The sequence below is a fragment of the Zonotrichia leucophrys genome, chromosome 1, assembly GCF_028769735.1.
Source record: "Zonotrichia leucophrys gambelii isolate GWCS_2022_RI chromosome 1, RI_Zleu_2.0, whole genome shotgun sequence".
NCBI lineage: Eukaryota > Metazoa > Chordata > Aves > Passeriformes > Passerellidae > Zonotrichia > Zonotrichia leucophrys.
Genome location: NC_088169.1, coordinates 102,101,301 through 102,122,032, shown reverse-complemented (window position 1 = coordinate 102,122,032; position 20,732 = coordinate 102,101,301). Strand labels below are relative to the sequence as shown.

The 20,732-nt window shown below is 39.9% G+C and overlaps 1 protein-coding gene across 5 annotated transcripts in view; it reads right to left on the bottom strand.

Annotated features, from left to right (window-relative positions):
• APP (amyloid beta precursor protein) overlaps nt 1-20,732 on the bottom strand; it is a 199,456-nt gene that overhangs the window by 131,042 nt on the left and 47,682 nt on the right. The window lies entirely within an intron of this gene.

The following is a 20,732-nucleotide window of genomic DNA, read 5'->3' as shown; positions in this document are numbered from 1 at the left end:
TTACCCAAAACCACAATTTTAACTGCTGGTTAGTAAAGGGGACCAAATGCTAAGTAGTTAGCAGTATTTGTCAAAAGTACACAAGGACAACGAAACACAAACAAACCTCTTCTTTTGTTACTACATCAATTACCAAACTCCTAATTTCCACTGACAGCTCATACAAAGCCCAGTCCACCCTTTAGGAGAGAAAACAGCCTTTGAATTTCATTAACAATAGGTTAATGCCGATTTATGTGCCAAGGAGAGCTCCCCTCACTAGACTTACATAATGTATTTGCTCTGAATTGAAGTGGGACCTACTTAGTGGCACAGAAAAATGAGCCTCATATTTATTTATAGTGTCCCTAATGAGCTCCTTCTACAGTGTCAGTGTAAAACAGAGCTAGAAAGTTGCAAGATAACCAAACTTTCAACATTATTGTAACTGGATGTAGAGAAGTTCCATTAATTCATCTTAAAAGAAACAGTGAAGAAAACAGAGATCAATGTAATCTAGAAAATTTAACTGGCAATCAAGAGTTACAGCTACATTTTCATTTCCTTCCATTTCCATTAGCAAGTCTCCTTATATACTAACTGCGGGAAAAAAATCTAAAAAGCCACCCAGACTATTCAGAATTTAATATAATCTTGCTAAAACTCATGTTTACCACTACCAGCTTTGATGCCACATAGATTTAGGACTAAAATGTAGATGTCCTTATTAAAAGCAGATAAAATGGGCTGAGAAAGCTTTTGGGTTGAGATAGAGAGAAAATATTTACCAACTGCTATCATAGGCAAGAGAGATTCAACTTGGGGAAAATATTTTTAAGTCCCAATGAAATTAATTAAAAAGGGGACATAGTGGGACAAACACTGACCAGTAGGAACAGCATGAAGCTGAGTCAAGGAAGGTTTAGATTGGGTATTGGGAAAAGATGCTTCACCCAGATGGTAACTGGGCACTGAAAGAGGCTATTTCTATTCCTTTCTAAAATATGTATAGAATCTATAAAGTTTCTGCTTCCCAGAATTTTGCATTGAGGAGCTGAAGAGCAGCAACAAGCAGACATGCTACATTCATTTCCAACTGCTTGCACATCCATGAAGAGGAAACATAGGATAAATATTTCTGTATGCCCATGCACAGTGTCTCTGCAAGCTTTCCAACCTACAACTTGGGAAGCAGCAACAATGCAGAGTCCCAAATTAGCAACAGCAGGAGTGGTGTCACATGAGTAGCCATGACACAAGCACCATCAACCCTAAAAGAAGAGTCCTGTTCTCAGTCTGTGTCCAGAAAATAGACAGCTATATGCAGAATAAAGTTACTAAATGTCTCATGTAAAATATCCTAATTTATTCCTGGTTTTTAAAACTATTCCACATTACAGTAGCTCCATGGCTTTCCCTGTGGCAGCCCCCTGCCCAGGAACCATCACCCTTCTGATCCAGAGCACTCCCATCACCAGCAGAACACCCTTCCTTCTCTTCCACATCTCCGTGGCTTCAGCTGTGTCCTGCCATGTCTGACTCACCCACCTGCTCCAGGCTTCCTCGGCCATCAGGCCCTTCTGCACACCAAAGGAAGGCTACAGGGCTGGCTGAACCTGGCACCCAAACTTCTCCTGTCACTCTCCGTAACCCAAGAAAAGCCTTTACTTGCTCAAAGAGAATTATGAGAGTCAAACCCAACATTAGCAGCATTGGAGCTGTTTTGAAATTCTCTGCCATAAGCCAACATGAGAAATAGCAAGGAAACCAAGAAGGAACAGCTCTGCCCCTGCACCACAAGTTCCAGGCATCTACTGCTACAGGGTTATCAGTATAACATTTCAGGTATTTGCAGTAATTTCCAGCAGCCACTTGGGAAGTGTATGAATACAGCCTTTTAACTTCACAGTTTTAAAGAAAAAAGTTTAACAGTAATCAATTCCTAACCTAAAACCCACACCTTCTTACTTAGGATAAATAAATAATCCCAGGTTGAATGTCTTCCAAATGAGCCAAGGAATTTTTTCTATTAATTATATCCTGAGGACAAATTTCCAGCGACACACTACTTTGTATCTTCAGCCACATCCTCTTGTATCCATTCATAACGTCATTTCAAATTTAATAGCTCCAGCCTCACTAGCTAACGGAGTCAATCCTCAGCCTCACTTAGTAGTTTCACATATTACTATTTTAAGTACTTCTTTAGGCCCATCTAATAAATCCCGCTTCTTTCCAACATCTTAGCTGCTTCACTGTTACACAGAGTCGCTCTTCAAGAGTTTCCTGCCACAAAACTCACCCAGATTTCAGTTCCTTTCACCCCAACTCTTGCCTCTCCAGTCAACTCATCCTGGCATTTTTTCAGTTCTCATTTCCAATCTCTCTGCCCACTCAGACTCCTAAGTTCAACGCAAAGACACAAATGCTGTCCTCTTGCCTTTAGTCCTCTTCCTTTTTTCTCTAGGCATGCAAAGTCAGCAAACATTTCAACACTCCAACTAGTTTCCTTCTTTTCTGATCTTATCCTATGGAAAGGAAAGCAAAGCAAAACTAAACACACAGGTGTGAGTGTATGGGTGAGAGTGAGATGGCAGATGAAGAACCTTCTAGGCATTAGCCACAGACCAGGGGGAGATGGGGTCAGAGACCAAAATGTTGCTGCAATTTTTACTCCTGGTCATGACAACAAGCACTTAGGGCTTTTCTCTGTGAGCAGAGTACATTCAACATCCTGATACATCATTCCAATTGCCTTGGGTATTGAGAGACCTAGAAACATGAGCTGGTTTTAGTGCACTGACCAATTGGGTTGGTTCACCTGATGAAACTTCATACAAACATGATCTCTTCTCTTAAAATTCCCTAATGTGCTTTCATCTGGAATTTCATGCAAGACTCCCCCTTCATCTGCAATTCAAGTGTTCAGAAAGGCTGCCAGCCACGAGGCAGCCGGCTCAACCCTAATCCACGCACCGGACTCCATAAACTGAAAACTCTCAGTTGGCTTTCTCTCAACTTTTTTTCCTGCATATGGGGAAGGCAGAAGCCTATGAAAGCAGAAATAAGGATGCACGGTCAAACATACCCACCTCACTGCTTTTCAAGTGCTTGATTTCATAGCACAAATATCTGTATGCAGTAAGAAAACCAAACCAAAACTTGAGCCTTGCCAAGAATTTTCTGTTTACCACACAGAAAGAGGTTTTCTAAAGCCTCTCTTGTGTAATTGTAGAGGATATCCAGCTTTTTGTACCGTAAAACCTCAGAGTAAACAGGGCTGGACTTATAGTCTCTTCTAAGCTGCTTCCCTGTCCACTTTAAGCACAACAAGTAATTCTACTTTTCCACAGGCAAAGTATTTTATTCACAGTCAACAAAGTCCACTTCTTCATGTCACCACTAGCCTGTTAACACATTCACACTCCTTGAGATGAAACCTCATCTGCCTCCTACTCTACAGCATCACCAGAAGCAATTAACAGTTTGGGGTTTGGGGTGTTGGTATTTTTTGTCTTTTTTTTTGCTTCTGTGCTTCCACTTTTGAATTAAATTTCTGCATGAATAAGGTTAAATATTTGAGTAGTGAGAGAGAATAATAGCTAATCAAGCTAACAGGGTATTTTTATTTCTAAGTAATAGATTACGTGCAAAGGACAAGGACTATTGTCCTCCCAGAAAGGAGGTGGAGGGGAAAGGGGAAAAGCAGCCAGAAGTAATTTTAAAACAATAATAAAAATCAACAACAATAATAAAAATCTCCTTGTTTAGGCAGGATACAATATTGTATCTGCCCACTTCCCTCTCTAAGGGTGTGATAGGTTAATCTGGCTTTCAGCAGGGGTGAAGCAAAAACCATAGAGGCTGCTTCTGGAGAAGAAGCTCCTCAAAAAATTCTACTCTGTCCAGCAGAGCCAATCCCTAAAGGCTCTGATGATTGCGATATTGGCTGGCCCAATATAAACCATGTGACCAGCAGTGAGAGTCATGGGGAACAACTCCCCAGTGTGGAGCCCAGAACTCTATAAAAATTTTTCAATTGATAGAACTTGAGAACAAACGAACCTACAGACCCAATTCTCTCCCGAGTCAGAGAAAAGGAAAAGGTGAAGACACGTGAGGAGAACAACATGGCGACATTCATGTGAGGAGAACAATATGGCGACGCTAAGGTCGGTGCAAAAGACAGAGGGGGAAGAGGAGGTGCTCAGAGCACTGGAGCTGAAATTCTTCTGTAAGCCATGGTGGGGACTATAATACAACAAACTGTTTCCCTGGAATTCATGAAGTGCAGGGGGGGGATGCAGGATTTACTTAGAGCCCACGAAAAAAAGGCACTCACACTGGAGCAGATGGATGTTGAGAAGCTGTGATCTAGTGAGACTCTGGAACAGAGACAGAGAAGGAACCCTTGCTTCCAGACATAGAGGAAGGGGACCTTTGCTTTTATACTAGAACAGCTCATCCCTGAGAGACTGTGCCCCATGAAAACAGCTGTGGGAAGACTGCTTTGCCCACGGGAGGGACCCACATTACAGCTGGTTCAGGCAGGACTACTACTCATGAAAATTAGAGCTGGAAAACCACACTGGAAAAGTGTTGTCATCTTATTGCAAAAGTTCCATACCTTCCTGGTGATTTCTCAAGGGCATCTCCTCACAGCACCGACTCCTCCACAGCACAGCCAACAAACTCCATCTCTCTCCTCACCCAGGTAACCCACTCTTTCATAGCACTCATCCTCACTGAACACAGCTGTGGCCTGTTAAGGGCAGCCTGTTCCTAATCTTTTGGTGATTAGTACAGCTGCAGCTCCTCAGGTGTGAGATTGCCTTTGCACCATCTTTTTCTTACATTCTATCTTCCCACAGAAAAGTTCACAGAGAACTGTGTCCTGTGGGAAGGACCCCATGGCATAGCAAAAGAGACTCCTCTCCCTAAGCAAACTGAAGAAAGATTTTTTTTTTAGAAGTGACAAACTGACTAAAAACCCATGTTTTGCCTCCCTCTGCTGAAAGTGAGAAGGAAAAAAGGGTTAGTGGAGGGAAAAGGTGTTCTAAAGGTGTACTTTAGTTTTCATTACTCTCTTTTAATTCCCTTTTTTTCCTTTATACCTTTTAAAGTTTTGAGGCTGTTCTGTCCTAAAGTGTTTCTTCCCAATCCTTACCTCAACTCATGAGACCCTTTGATATTTTTCCCCCCCTCAAAAAAATGAATTTTTTTAAATTAAAATAAATGAAATAAATAGTTTATTCATTCTTCTTTGCTGCTCAACTACAGCAAAGGAGAATGAATAAATAATTTTTTCATAGGCCCACTGGCATTTGGCCAGCATCAAGCCCATGACAAAGGGTTGCCTCAGGCACTGTGGCACCAAATCAAGCAATCATTGGGGACAGTGGAAGCAGCCAGAGAGCCTGGGTATGGTTTTCTGGATCTCCTGCAGGCTGCCATCCCTCCACCAGCACAGTCTGTGGAAGGAAGGTGAGGCACTGTGCTCTCCTGGCAGGAGCTCCTCAATCACATCAGTACAGGGAATGCCAGTGATCCACATAAGACAACTAATACACAAGGAAGATGCTTAAGCAAAATTCTGCACCAGCACCCTGGTGACTGCAATAAAGGCTCAGCTACCTGATGCTGATCCTCAGGAGCAATCCTTACTATTCTTTTAAAAAATCAAATGTGAGGAGAACAAAAAAAAAAAGAAGGGGGAAATAAACCCAAAAACCCTCCACAACAAACCCCCAAAGAGCTAAACAACAGCTGACCTTTCTTTTTGTGGTATTATCATAATGAATATGAAATGCTGCATTTCACCTTAAGCATGATACATTTCAAAAAGGGCTGGCAGGGAAAGAAGCAGATCTTATGCCAGCAGTTTCTGCCCAAGGATGGGGTACCATTCTGAAGGCATGAAAAAGAATGTAACTGCTTTGTGAAAATCACTACATGCACAAAGTTTTTCCGTCTCCCCAGAATTTCAAAGAAAACATTAATGAAAGTGGGCTATAATATGCATATTTTAAATCATCAAATTACCTACATGAATTACTTTCACAAACCTTACTGAAATAAACTTCCCACCTTTCTATAGAACAGAAAAATATGTGGCTGAGTTGTTGGTTATGTTTGTTGAGGAAATTACAGTACAAAATGAATCTAAGCTGTAGCAGAAAATCTGTGAAAATATACCAGAAAAAACCAAATTGCTCTCTTTTGAGCTATTTCCAAGTTCTACTGCTTACAAAATTACCTACTTGATGTCAAAGTTGTCTTCGAGGCCATGCAAAAACTGTCACAAAGTAAGAGGCCCATTATGATTTTTCATATTCTAAATAATTTATGTTTTCTTGAGTTAACTGCAGATAAATTAATAAATTACCAAAGGGTAATTTATTAATCTAAGAACCTAGATCCATTTGTATGCATGCCCCAAGAGACAAACAAGGCTGTGATTTCCTTTTTCACGAAATCACCTTGAGGCTCTAGTCCCAAAAATGTGAAGTGGCATTACAAAGTCATTTTCTGAAACTGTGATTGTACCCCATCATCTAGGACAAAAGAAAACCATGTATGATTTAGTCCAGTAGTGAAAGCCCTACAGAAAAAGTTGGGGAAATCTGCCACTTAAAATGGACTACCTGATATTCTAAAATGAAAGTTGATCTCAAAAGAAAAAAAAAAAAAAGGAAAACTAGAAATAGAATGCAAGAATGAAGAACAGAACTATAGGGAGGGCATCTGCAGAAAACATTCAGAGCAGTAACATTTCCTGATTTCCTGTTTGTGAACTATATTCAGTGTCTTGTATTTCCATGTCCTTCAATCAAGATACCTACAAGTAATTACCTGAGCAGCTGTAAGATGACACTGCATTTTTCTTTCTTTATAAATCAAACAGCAATGTTTTTTCATTATTATTGTTCTTGTGAATGAGATACACATTATACAGACTATAGTTTTTACACTGAGAATATTTAGTGTAAGGAAAAAGATAAGATAAACAATTTCCTTTCTAAAGAAATAAAATCAATCCTTCCTTGACAAATATTCAGAAAAATGTTTTTCTCCAATTCTTTCTCATAACTTTTTTTGTCCAGAATAATCAGAATTGCCTTGCACAGATAACAATTCAGCCTGAAAATTGCCCATTTTTTCCAATTACAGGTAAGAAACACTGCTGTGGAGCTGGCTACTGAGCTTTGTACACATAAGGAAGGAGAAAGGTTCTGACAGAAGCTCTCAACAATCTCCATGTGCATGAAGTTGCCAGTCACCAGGCTGCCCATAGGCATCTTTGCACTTACCAGAAGCAGCTCAGAAGCCTGCAAATCTAAGAACATCCTTTCTTAGTGCTCCATTCCCCACCAAAAAAGAAGCTGAACATTTTGTTGCCAGCTTTCTTCCTCCAGCAGTATGTTCCCACACACGGCAAAACATTTTTTGAGACTTGGCACTGCAGGCTCCACTGAAGTCAGTAGAAACCCTGTGATGCCTTAGGATTTAGCTCTTATATTTTTCAGATCCTGTACTGCTTTAGTGTTTAAGACTCCACAGCCTACCAGCTACTGTTCTCCCATTATATTCCAACAAAACAATTTCTCTCTAGGACTGAAACTCAAGGATACCTTACTGTCTCAGGCCCCAAAAAATGTAACAACAGTGAATTTGGGGATGGAGTCACAAACTTGGAGTAAATTACTTCATTACCCGAAGCTGTAATTGGAGGATTAACCCCTTTATATTAATGGACCAAACTTTTATCTGTATGAAAAACTTGTGAACATCTTCCATCTTGGGTGTAGCTTCTCAGAGGCTTCTGACTGCCCAAGGTGTACCTATTGAAGGCCTTTAATAAATGTCCATTTTTATTCTCTTTATCTTGTCTAGCCTCTCTTCTAGGTAGTCACTCTAAGGCATCACCTGGCACCAATTTCTCTAACAGAAAGATTGAATCCAGCTCCAAGGAAACCTGAAATATGAAAAATTTAATTTGTTTCCTCCTTCCACAAAAGGCCAGTCCCAAAAGGATTAGGATGGCTGCCAAATGGAGAAACCACTCCAAATTGCTCCCAGTGACCACAGTGATGTCAATCCCTAGAGAACACTCTTGGGGGGCAATGAAGTCAAATCATATCCCGCAAAACTTAAACACCAATATATTTAAGATCTTATTCTCAGAAATAGGATATTAATTTCCAATTGCTCAAAGGCACACTGAGCAAAGGGAATATCAGAATAAACTGAAATCCAAGTAAATTATGAATATTCTGAGATGTGTTGATCATGAATTTCAAAGGACTGAGTAAGGACTGTAACCCTGCATCTACTTTCCAGTATAAACGATGCAAAGCTGCAACATGCCCATGAACATGTCCCTCTGCACCCTGCAGCTTGCAAGCAGATCTCCCAGCCTACTCACAGAATCATCAAAACAGCCAGTTCCTCAAAATCCAGAGAGAACTTTAATATTAAAAAATTATGGTAATTTATTGCATGTGTCTTTTTTTACTGGCAAGGCTGGCAAGCAACACATTTCAATTAATATGATCTTCGGCACCCTTTCTCCAACAAGAATTAAGTTCACTGAATTGGACTGAAGTAAACATAAATAAATCAAATATGATCATCCAAATCAAGGACTTCTGGACTCAAAGGATTTAGAAATTGCTGAAAAAGCCAAACAAGAAATCTTTAACATTCCATACTGCTTTGGCTCAAGCTGGGAGACAAATTACTTCTTGCCTCTCAGAACCACACCTACACTTCTCTTGAAACTTTCAGAAACAATCAAAAAAAAAGCAGATCAAATTTTTAAATGCTCTTATCTTCAGGATTATGTTCTGATGCAATCTTTTACTGTGCTCAGTGGCTTAGCAGTTCCTGTTGTTTAGCAGGATAACTGAGATAAGCTTTACTATAGCACTCATGAAAGTTAAACATTAACCTAGAATGAAATTCCTTCTCTAAAGATTAATCTAAGCAGCAAAGTCAATGTAAGGATTGCACAGATTTCTGTTTTTAATTTCCAGCACAGTGCAAGCACTTTGGCACCACTCTGTTGCTGAAGCCTAGTGAAAAACACCAGGCTGACCCTCTGACACCCCAAAAACCAGAAATTCTGACACAGCTACACAATGTGATAAATTATTTTGCAAATAACAAATCCATTTGTGTTATGAAAAAGGCAATATTTTAGTTTGCCAAACAGCAACAAAGAATCCTTATCTTAGAAACCAGCATGTGATACTGATGTTCCTCCTGTAAGTCCAGCTGCTAAACCCAGGCAGAAACCAAAGCTACAGCAAAATCAGCAGCAACTGGGATTCTGCCTTTGAGATGGAGAGTCCATATGCTTTTTCTCCAAATCTTTATGGCAGGTCTGTGGAATCCGTGGAACTGTTCAGCAACTGACCCAAAAAAAACCTAAATTTCAGATCAGATAATCACTACAGGGATACTGAATCACATCAAATTTCTCAGTCTTTCATTCACTTTTCAATTCTCCTCTGTCCTTCCTGCTGTCATCATTCTGCCTAAAAATACCAACCTTTTCCACATTTCTTTATTTTCACCTGTCTTTGCTCTCATTTTCTGCACGGATTCTGGTATTTGTTAATTCATTTGCTCTCTGCTTATATTTTCTGCTGCTAAAATGAAACTGTGGATCCACATTTTCATCTCTGATTGACATGTAGTCTACTCTTCATTACAGACTTGATTTGACATCTGTCTTTTTGACCTAATAATATTGGGACTTTTTCTGCTTTCAAATTGCTCATGTTGTCTTTTTCTATTGCGCAAGAAAGCTTGCTGGCGAAATTCAGAGATAAACAGCATGTGTTCTTCTGAAAACACACAGAACCAAGTAGCAGGAAGATGTAATGCTTTTAGAAATATCTAAAAAGCTTCTCTTCAGAGGCTGTTCAAAGCAAAGCCACCCTCTGGTCAGCTGTCATGAGAAGAAGTCCTGCCCTCACACCTCCTCCAACATTACCAATCCAGCTCATCTGAGGAGAGGATCAAAGAGGAAACTCGCCCTTTTTCTGTTTGCTGGGGTTTGCTTTGTGCCATTTCAGCTCCCTAAACTTCCTTGCTGCAAGATCAGACATCTGCTAAAATTTAGCAGAGAAGAAATGAGGAGGAAGGAGAGGAGAAAACTGACTGTTTATTCAACAGCACGTATACTGCTTGAGCTCAATGCTTGTGCCAAACCACTCTGTAGCATCTCTCCTGCTAAGAAACTCTTAAAAAAAATCAGCTTGCAAAATCTGACCATCTCAGATCTGGCTACAGATCCTAAGCTATAACAGCTCAAAATGTATAAGCTGAAAGGCTGCAAAAGCAGGATCATTCTGGAATTTCAAGCCTGGCTGAAAATGGGAGACTCCTCAGCCCTCTATGTTGTTTCAAACTCCAAACCAGAGCAATGTCTTCGTTAAAGGAACAAAATTGCTAGAACACATACTCAAGAGTGGCTCCAATCCAAGTGGCTCCAGAATATTAGAAATCATCTTCCAGGCTTAAGCAAGTAATTGTCCGCTTGCGTATCCACAGATGTGCTGTCAGCAATAGCTTAAAATTAGTTTCTATGACAATCACCTCTAAAATACTAAAAAATATTAACTTACATGGTATTACAAGTTTAGCTTTAATAAGAGTAGTCTAATCAAATCCTCTTAGAGTCCTTATTTAGAATCATAAATGCAATTCCTGCTTTTTAGATGAATTTTTTTTTTTTCCTGTCCAATGGAGTGTACAGACTGGTCAAATTGTGTGGGAGCTTGGAAAAGCAACATCACCTGCAAAACTTTACAGATGTTTGAGGAAACTCATCAAAATAATTTTTTTTTAAAGTTTGTAATTGGCTCAAACAAGAAAAGAAAAAAAATACTAAAGGATCTTCAGAGTGCCTTAAAACCTCAGAACCTGAATTTACAAGGAAGCCATTACTGTTATTGACCACAGCTCTGGCAGAGATGTCTTCCCAGGCCAAGTGGAAACAAGCAGTGAAGGGACAAATCAGATGGTTTATAAATGCCTAATTATTACTGTTCTCCAAGAAAACCTGTGACTCAGGATAAGAATTTTAAAAAAATAAATTGTATTGGCTTGGAAACATTGTGTGGTTTCTTCACAAAGCTGGAATGGGACATCTTGAATATCATTACATTCCCATGGCATTAGTACTTTTCTATCCTACAATCATACTTACAGAAATAAACTATGCTGGTAAAAGAAACATTACATTGGATAATATTGGATAGTATTTCCTCACATCCAGCATTGATGTTTCAATATTCATGTCTGGGCAGAAGAAAAAAAAATTAAACACGATATTGTCATTACTGTACAAATAAGTGTTGTTATTTTCTGTTTATATATGCAACAGCTGTTGGCACTCACAAAATACAAAGCTAGCATTTAAGAGATACTGTGATGCATCTTCTAAACATTACAGTGTCTTTCTTGTAGAAGCTCCTGCTCCTGTCTCAGCTCAAGAGAAGGAAGAGTTTCCCTTTCAATACAAGGATTCAGAACAATTTGGAAAAATCTTAGGGACTTAAATCCAGTGCTGGTTTGGTTTCAACACTAAGCCAGATGCCTGTTGTGGATCGATGTTAGCCAGATGCCAGGCACCCACAAGAGCCACTCACTCACTCCCCTTGGCTGCTGGACAGAGGGGAGAAAATTTAACAAAGGTCTGGGAGAGAGATCGCTCATTAAATACCATCATGGGCAAAACAGGCTCAGCTTTGAGATAAAAGGTGAATTTATTACTAATGAAATCAGAGCAGGATAATGAGAAGTAAAATGAGCCCTTAAAAACACTTTACCCCCTACCCCTCCCTCCTTCCACACAGGAGGCAGGGAATGGGGGTTCAGGTCAGTTCATCACCCGTGGCTTTTCACACTGCTCTGGGAGAGGAGCTGTTCCCATGCTACACCATGGAATTTCCCCCATGGGAAAGTTCTCCACTAACTTCTCCAATGTGAGTCCATCTCACAAACAACAGCGCTCTGTCAACTGTTGCAATGTGAGTCCATCCCAGGGAAACATTCCTCCTAAAACTGCTGAGGTGTGGGTCACTCTTCCATGGGGTACAGTCCTTCAAGGACAGGCTGCTCTGGCATGGGAACAGGACCCCTCTCTCCAAGGGTCTCCCACAGGTTCACAGCCTCCTCCCAGGCATCCACCCGTTCCAGTGAGGGCTTCTCCACTGGATCTCTACACCCCCGTGGATCTCCAAGGGGAGACAGCTGTTCCACCAGAGTCCTCACCCCAGCCTGCAAAGGAATCTCAGCTCCAGCACCTGGAGCACCTCCTCACCATCCTTCTCCACTGACCTTGGTGTCTGCAGAGCTGTTTGTCTCACATATTCTCATTCTGCTCTTCTCTGACTAGAATTAAAACTGTGCCACAAACTTTGTTTTACTTTCTCCTTAAATAAGTTATAACAGAAGCATTATCACCACTGCTAACTGGCCCAGCAGCACGTCCATCTTTGGAGCCATCAGGGATTGGCTCTGCCAGGCACAGTGGAAGCTTCTCACAGCAGCCACCTCTGTGCCCCCACTCTCTACCAAAAACTGGGCCATACAAAACCAATACAATGCCTTAAGAAGTCAAAAAATAATCTAAAAATAAATAATCCTCACCTTTCAAACTTTTCTGTTAGTAATTTGAAGTAACATCCCTCCAATGAAAATCTTGTCCCTCTCAAGTAAAAAAAAAAAAATTTAACAGCTAAAATTCTGTTTATACCATTAAAAACATCCTGTGTACTTATAAGGAGAAAAGGTGGATAAAACCATTAATAATTGGACAGATATTCTGAAACATTTCCATGATTATAATTAATCCACAACTATCTAGAAGTATTTTTTGTAAGGAACACACATCTATAAAAAAAGATTATCAGTGGGATTTTTTATTAGCCAGAGGCATACAGTACTTGGAAGATTAAAGCAGGCACTCAGTACAGTGCTACATAATCATTTTAATTGGATAAAGGTTAACTGGATGATAATGCTGATGTATGAATTAGGAATTAGAAAGCAGCAGTTTTAAACTGCTTGGGGAAAAAGGAATGCCCCAGAAATCAAGAAATACTTCCCTCCCATCCAACCTGGGGCCATTGCCCTGCTATGAATTCAAGCAAACATACTTCCTGACAGCTTCAAAGCTATAGAAGGAGAGAAACTCTCTTTTTGTTTGCCTGTAGAACCAGCAGCAAACACTGAGTTTTTTCTTGCCAAGAGACCTCTCAACATGAACACATTTAACGATCCAACCACTGCTCCTACTACAAGCTTCATACACTGGTATCAGGAAGCAATCACCACTGTAGCCAGCATTTTCTGATTTCCATATCTTCCAAAGTAGATGCACAACAGTGAAATGGGAAAGGAAAAAGAAAAAAAGAAACTTGCTTCCACAAAAAACCCCAAAACCAAACCAGAAGCCAGTAACATGAAAAATTGCCACCACAAGGACTTCCAGCACTTTCACCACAAGAAAAAGCAAAGTAAGACGATAATAACAAGGTAAAATTAAAACAATAACGAGCTACAGCACAGGAAAGCTACAAAGCCATCCAAAAGGGATGAGGACAATTAAAAAAATATGGAACATGACACAAAGCTTGCCACCTATTCATACACATACAGTCACGGACAGAGACTTGTGAAAGACCAGAAGGAGATGAAGCCTCTAAACACTCAAAACCACTCACCCACCCAAACCCTGCAGGCAGCATTCCAGGTCCCAGGAGGCATCACTCAACCATCTGCAGAGCTACACTTGCAGATGCTGGGGCTGTGCTTTCAGTGCCTTGAACTGAACACAAGTCTCCCATTGCCAGGGCACAATTCCTGCATTATTCCATCTCTTGCCCATTTACTGCTGAAATCTCTCCAAGAGCCACTTCTAGCACAGAAGCTGGATCAAGGAACCGATCTATCTCTAAAAACACTCCCCTAAGAATAAAAACTGCATCACAGTGGAAAGCGCCAGGAGTTCAAGAGGACAGATTTATCTTGAACAAAAGTGAGATAGATCCGTGCCAGAATGAAGCATCCATGTAAACATGGTCTCAAAAGGTGGATAAAAAAAAAAAAAAAATCACAGAATTGCCTGGGTTGGAAGGTACCTTAAAGATCATCTTGTTCCAACCTCACTGGCCTTGGACACATCCAGGGATGGGACAGTCACAGATTCTCTGGGCAACCTGTGCCAGTGTCTCACCACCCTCACATGTCTAATATAAATTTACTCTGTCAGTAAATTTGGAGACACTCCCTCTTATCCTGTTACTACATGCTCTTGCACAGTTTCCCTATCCTCTTCAAAATGGCTGAAACATAACAGCTGTATATTTATAATAGATTTTTGTTTACTTAGGGTAATCATCACACTTTATGCCTCTTATGTCTTAGGCTTATTATTTATTAATGGAACAGCTGCTACCAGTCCACACTACACAGCCCTCTCAGGAGCATCTTGGGCCAGGAGTTGGGCTTGTTTTTCCCTCCCTCAGCATCAAAGCAGAAGCACTCTTTGAAAAAGTCCTTATTTTTTCATTTCATTTCTTTTTAAGACATGCAAAACAATCAGTGCAGGGAAAAACAAGAGGGAAGATTTTTTTTTTATTATCAGCAAAAGAAAGACAGGAATCACTTTGCAACATATGCTCCAAGTTTTATTAGTCACTTGATTTGAAATATATTTCCATGGTAGACTACAGTTAGGGCTAAAAATCCCAGCCTTCCTTCTCAATTAGGTGAGTATACTTATACTAAGGTTTAACTGCAGGATAAATATACCATCAGTAGTAATCCTCTATTTCCAAGCAAATCAAATTTAAGCACTGGCAGATAGAATGAACTAGTTCAACCTTTGCTGTGGATGAAAAGCTAAATAAAACCTAAGACCTCAATAATCAATGCAAAGAATGCTAAGATAACATTCAGTCAAACTTTTAAGCATGACTGTACACATCTCAGAATATACCAACACCCATTTCTGTTGAAAATGTCATTTGTTTTTAAGGACATTCTGTGCTGCCAAAAATCTGTATGTTTCCCCTTTCATTAAATGGATCATTTTCTTCAGAGCAAAATGTATGGCATTTTAGACTGCTGAATTTCAAGTAGGGCAGGTTTAAAATTAATTTTCACCTTCAATACTGTGGCAATTCGCTTTGAGAAACTAGAAAGGGCACATTATGCAGCCTAGATAAAAACAACAAATTCTATTACAGTGAAAATGATAAGGTGGAGAGAAACCATTATCAAAGCACTAAGACCACTGTCATTGTGTCTCAAATTTTCAATAAAAACCAGGCCAAACAATTTTTCTCTTTTCAAAAACCTTGTCATCCCTGGCAATTTAACAAACTCTTTAGCAGGAAGACAAAGACCAGAGGGAAGGAACTGCTGCCATCAGTGCTGCCTGAAGTAGCCCCCAGGACAAGAAGCACAGTGGGATTATCAGATATGGTGACAAGAGGAAGCTAAGCAAGTAAATAAAGAAGAGATGGGGCAGACATTTGGTGGCCCATGTACAAAACAGGGGACATCTGGGGATTTTGGGGTGAGATAATGTCAAAGCTTTAGTATGGTCATACCCCAGCTTGTACTGGGCCTGGCTAAAGTGGTTTTTGGGTTTCACAAACAACATACCTAAACACATGGTACAAAATGCCATGTACTTAGGTATGTTACTTGGGAAACCCAGGGGATTTGAGAAAATGACAAGAATTTCTGGAAGCATTATGGTTAGAGATCAGAAATGTCAACAGTGTTCTGTCAACAGTTATAATGAATTACCTATTACAGGAATTGACCCTACTATTTCCTGCTCCATGTAACACAAAGATAACAGTTAAGAATGTAGCAACATGCATTTATAATTTTGTTGTTTCTGGGGAGGATTTCTGTAAGAAATACACACTGGCCACAAAATGGTCATGCATCCCAGTGATGTTTAAAAACAAAGTGGACACATGTAATGACTTTACAAGAGAAATCAAGCAGTCATGAGATGCCAAGTGTAACACCTTCCAAAGCCAACATTCACTTTACATCTGAAACCTGCTCTGGGCATCTAGCTAAAGACTGCAAAGTAAGCCAGCAGCTGATTACAAAGTGCACTAGATCTCCAAACTCCCAGGTTTAATTCATCCTCACAATATCCAGACCCAAACTTACTTTATTATAGTTGTGGTTTGGTCTTCCAGGAAAGGAAAAAAACAGTTATATGCATTCGTAAAATGGAATTAGACATCTCCAAATGAAGCTAAGTGGGGGGAAAAAACACGAATTAGACAAAATAATTTTTTGCCAGCTGTGACTGTTTTATAATTCATTTTAGACAGGGAGTTCAACACAGATGGTAAAATAATTTCAGTCCTTCAAGGAACTCATGTATGCTAACTACTAGACATAAAATTCTGCACATAGTAGCTGCTCAAAATTGCTAATATAATAAACATACACCAATAGCTTCCATCTGAACACTCTTTCCCTTCAAACAGGGAATGAAGTACACCTAAATTAACTTCCTACTCTGCATATTCAGTAACTCTGAAAGCAGGCTTTGACAAAGGGCAGGCTCCAGATGGGTTTTATGAACAGTCTGGAAGACAGGAGCTGACTGACCTGCAAAAGCACCTTCCTATGACAATGTGTAGGTGGGGGCAACCCAACTCCTCCCATAAAACAACAAAAGGCAAATCCAAGAATAGCAGTATCCACCTGCTTTGGGACACCAGCTAACCACCCATAAGGGGCTATTAGGAAGAAATTTTTGCCAGGGATAGTTATGGAGTAATTGTGTGGTATGACAGGCTTTTCCCAAAATTCCTTTGAAACAGCTGGTGCTGCAGTGTCAGCAGCAGGACTCACTGACCAGTGGCTTGATCTGAAGTGTCATCTAAATCACTCAACATCTTAAGGATTCTGGCACACAGAGCTGCAAACCATCCAAATTTACATCAGTGCCCCATTGTTCTAGCATCTGCAGCACTTGCACTTGACAGCTCTCTGCAGCTCAGGCCCATGCAGTTTTACTTCCAGTAATGGGTACAATCCCTACAGCAGCATGCTAGCTAGTTTGACATTAAAGAAACCACTAATAAATTGTACTTATCTACACAGCAAAGTTTCATTTTATGATATTTAAAAAACAAACAAACATGAAGTCACCAGCTTACACTGAACACAAGAAAATGTGGAGATATGCTTCCAGTACCACTTCCTGTGAGTTCAGTGTTAAACTGAAGTCAAGGAAGCTGGAAGGCAGCACTCAAGTATCTTCCATGTCCTTTCAAAAAAAGCAATCTACTGTCTGAGCTTTGCCATATTTAAACTGTGTGATGTGCTGTCCAAATATGAACTCTAATAAATGCACTGAACTCCCACTCAAAAAAAGTAAAGCAAAACCAAGCAACACTAATCTTTAAAACATGTGGGTGGTTCTGCTTATTCCCTGTTCCTCCCTTTCTGCTCTGCAATGCTCCTCTACTGCTAGTTCCTGCATCAAGACTTCAAAATCCACCTAAGTTGGCAGTGGACCAGGAGAGGAAACAATGAGAATCTCAAGGTTCACACTACATCTCTGCAGGAGAAATACAAGTCCTATAGTCTGTGCACCTCCTAGCCCTGTGCTCTGCCCACTACTCAGGCATCTAACCTTGCACTGTCAAGAGAAGCTCTTTTAAATGAAGAGTTAACAAGGAGGCAGAGGAACACAACTACTTATAAGTATTGATGAAAGAGATGGTATTTTTTATTTTTTGAAAAACACCTTCAAGAAAGAAATCAGAGAATACACAAAGTATCTTTTTTTTTTTTTAACTAACAGCGAGCAGAGTTTCCTTATATATTAAATTTGTATTATTTTCGAGCCAAGGAGCCACAGAGCAAGACCACTGCACTTGCACATGGAGTTCCCACCCAAACAGCTCCTTTTGGTGTGTGTCCCTTCTGGTCCTTCCCAAGCTGGAGGAAGAACTGGGTGCATGGGCTAACTCCACAGGTTTTACCACAGGAGTCCATCCCCCCTTACAATGCAGTCATGATCACAATGCCTGGAACTGTGCTCACAAGGGATCTGCAACAAAATCCAGATGGACAGATTTCTCAATGAAAGTACGCATGGAAAATCCAAGCCTTCCCTTGCTTGCTGTCACTTCAAGGCTCTGTTTGGATCTGGGTAAAAACCCAGTTCTTCAGCAGATGGTACAAAGAGCTGCTGCTACAGCAAGAGTGAAGAACCAAGAAAGCTGCCACAGAGCCAGGGAACATGAAGGCAGACACAGGAAGAGTACCTGCCTGCTGGATTAGCAGAGCATTGACACTCAGCCTCTGCCTACAGCAAGAAGTAAAGCACACAGGAAGAAGCAATCCTTCTTTTGGGAGAAATAAACAGCATTAAAGGAGAGAAAAGAAAGGAAGGAAAAGATCATATTTGGCAAAAGCAATCAAAAAGGAGATTTTTACTTGGTACTACTCCAACACAAGAGGTACCACATCTCAGCCTTGCTGCTTATTGCTTCCTGCTAATGGGAAAATGCAAATTTGTCCCATTCCCTGACAGCAAGTACCGTCTTGCAGCCAAGCTAAACAGCAGAAAGCAAGGAAAATACTAGGCATATTTGGAATATCAACCACAATGACAAGGAGTTCCCCAAAGCTAAGAAGCCACTTTGAGCTGCATTTACTAGCAATGCTCTACAAATTGATTTCTTTGGTAGAAAGCTGTTATCCAACTCTTCCATTTCTCTCGTGAGGGTCATAGGCAAGTTTAACAGAAATTATTAAATAATATTTGCTATAAAATATTATTTCATATTGAGTAGAAAATATTAAATAATATTAAATTATAAAGCATCAGTGCCATTCCCTAGCCTAAGCCCAGCATGCCACAGACCTGGACAAAGGGGTGTGAGGAAGAAGGGAGGACCATGGGCAAGACTTGTACAGAACTGGGAGCTTCTTCCAAACTGCTGAGTTGGATCAGCTTCCACGTAGCTTTTTGTTTTAAATTGCTGTCAGCAGATCTGAACTTCCTAATATTTGCTATCCATTTCTGAATTTACCACCAGTGTGAAAAATGCATGTCTTTTATGATTGGCTTTTCGCACATATTAAAATGAATATTATATGTCTTGTGATAGAAAGTAATGCTGTATTAATTCTCTTAAGTAGTGTGTTAAATATAGTTTTAGGTTATAAAAATTGTTAAAATAGAAACTATGCTATGTAGGATACTTTTTTTAAAGAAAGGACTCGCACCGAGATAGCAGCCACAGGACACCTAAATCTTTCAGGGAAAAAGAATTTATTGCTCTCTTATTAGAAGAAACGAACTTCTTCCCACCTCAAAGGTGCTGGTAGGATTCAGAGAAAGAAGTTGACACTGACCATACAGAATCCTGTGTTTGAATGGAATTTATGCATCATGTATGAGATGTATGAATATATAACAGGCTGTTTTTTTTAAGGGTTAATCCTTTGTTAACGTGTGTCCTTTTTCGGGCTTATGCTGCCCAGAAAAAGGTACCTGGACTGTCTGTAATTCTTTGTATCTCTTGTCTCATTTTGTCCTAATCCAAATTGTCCAAATTATTATTACTCTAGTTGTATTACTATTTTTATAACCATTTTCTTACTATTAAACTTTTAAAATTTTAAAAACAAGTGATTGGCATTTTTCACAACCAGCATTCAAAAACCTGGGGCTCACATGATTCCACCCCATCCCAAAACACCTGCTGGCAGTGCCTCCATTGCTGCCACATGCTCTTGCACCCCAGACCACCTTGTCCCTTCTCCATCAGCATCCTGCAGCAGCTGCACTGTGCATCTCAAGGGCATGTTTATGTGATTTTTTAACCCAATCATTGTAGAAAAACATTACTAGCCTTCCTAAAATACTATACAAGCAGTTGTACTTCACAATAAATTCAGATTCTTTGACCATCACACCGAATCCCCATGTCTCTCTCTCTTCATCACCAATACTTGGCAAATGATTTTTTTCCTTAGGGAGTCTAAATTCTTCTTATTAGGCTCTTTGTCATTTAAAAATCTATGTCTATTACTTTCTGACTGCTTTTGCTTACCTCTTCCCTTTACTTTTGAGGGGGCTTTTTTTTAAATGCCGCCCCAAATTTCAAAATCACCCAACAATCAGCTGACAGTCACATCCTGAGACCTTGCTCCATTATCCTTCCCTGCCTGCAGCATTTGTGGTTGAATCCCCAACCAACTGAGATACTCATGCCTTAAAAGCTCCCAAACCTTCCAGTCTTACTTCCATAATTCACATATTTATTTCTGTAACTTCAGACAGACTTACTATCTTTAGTCACTGATACATTTTTACTTACTGATGCTCTTTTCTAATTCCTTTCCTCACCCTCAATAATTTCATTATGCATAAATCAACTTTCTTTAGATAAACCAAAGAAGACAACAGAAAACCAGAGGAAATCTTTGAAACAGTAATAGTAGGATAGGTTAGGCTAGGTATTTTTGTTAGTGATAAAGAAAAATATGAATTTCACAAAGCAATTTTCTTAGTAAAGAGTCAAAGCTACTGAAGAAGAATCAATTTCAATTGCCATTACAATACCACCCTTAATATTTTGCCCAAAGGCAATAAAAACCAAATAAAACACTGCAAAATCTAGAAAGAACAATCAGTGGGTAAAAGGACAGTGATGAAGATGCCAAGAGAACAA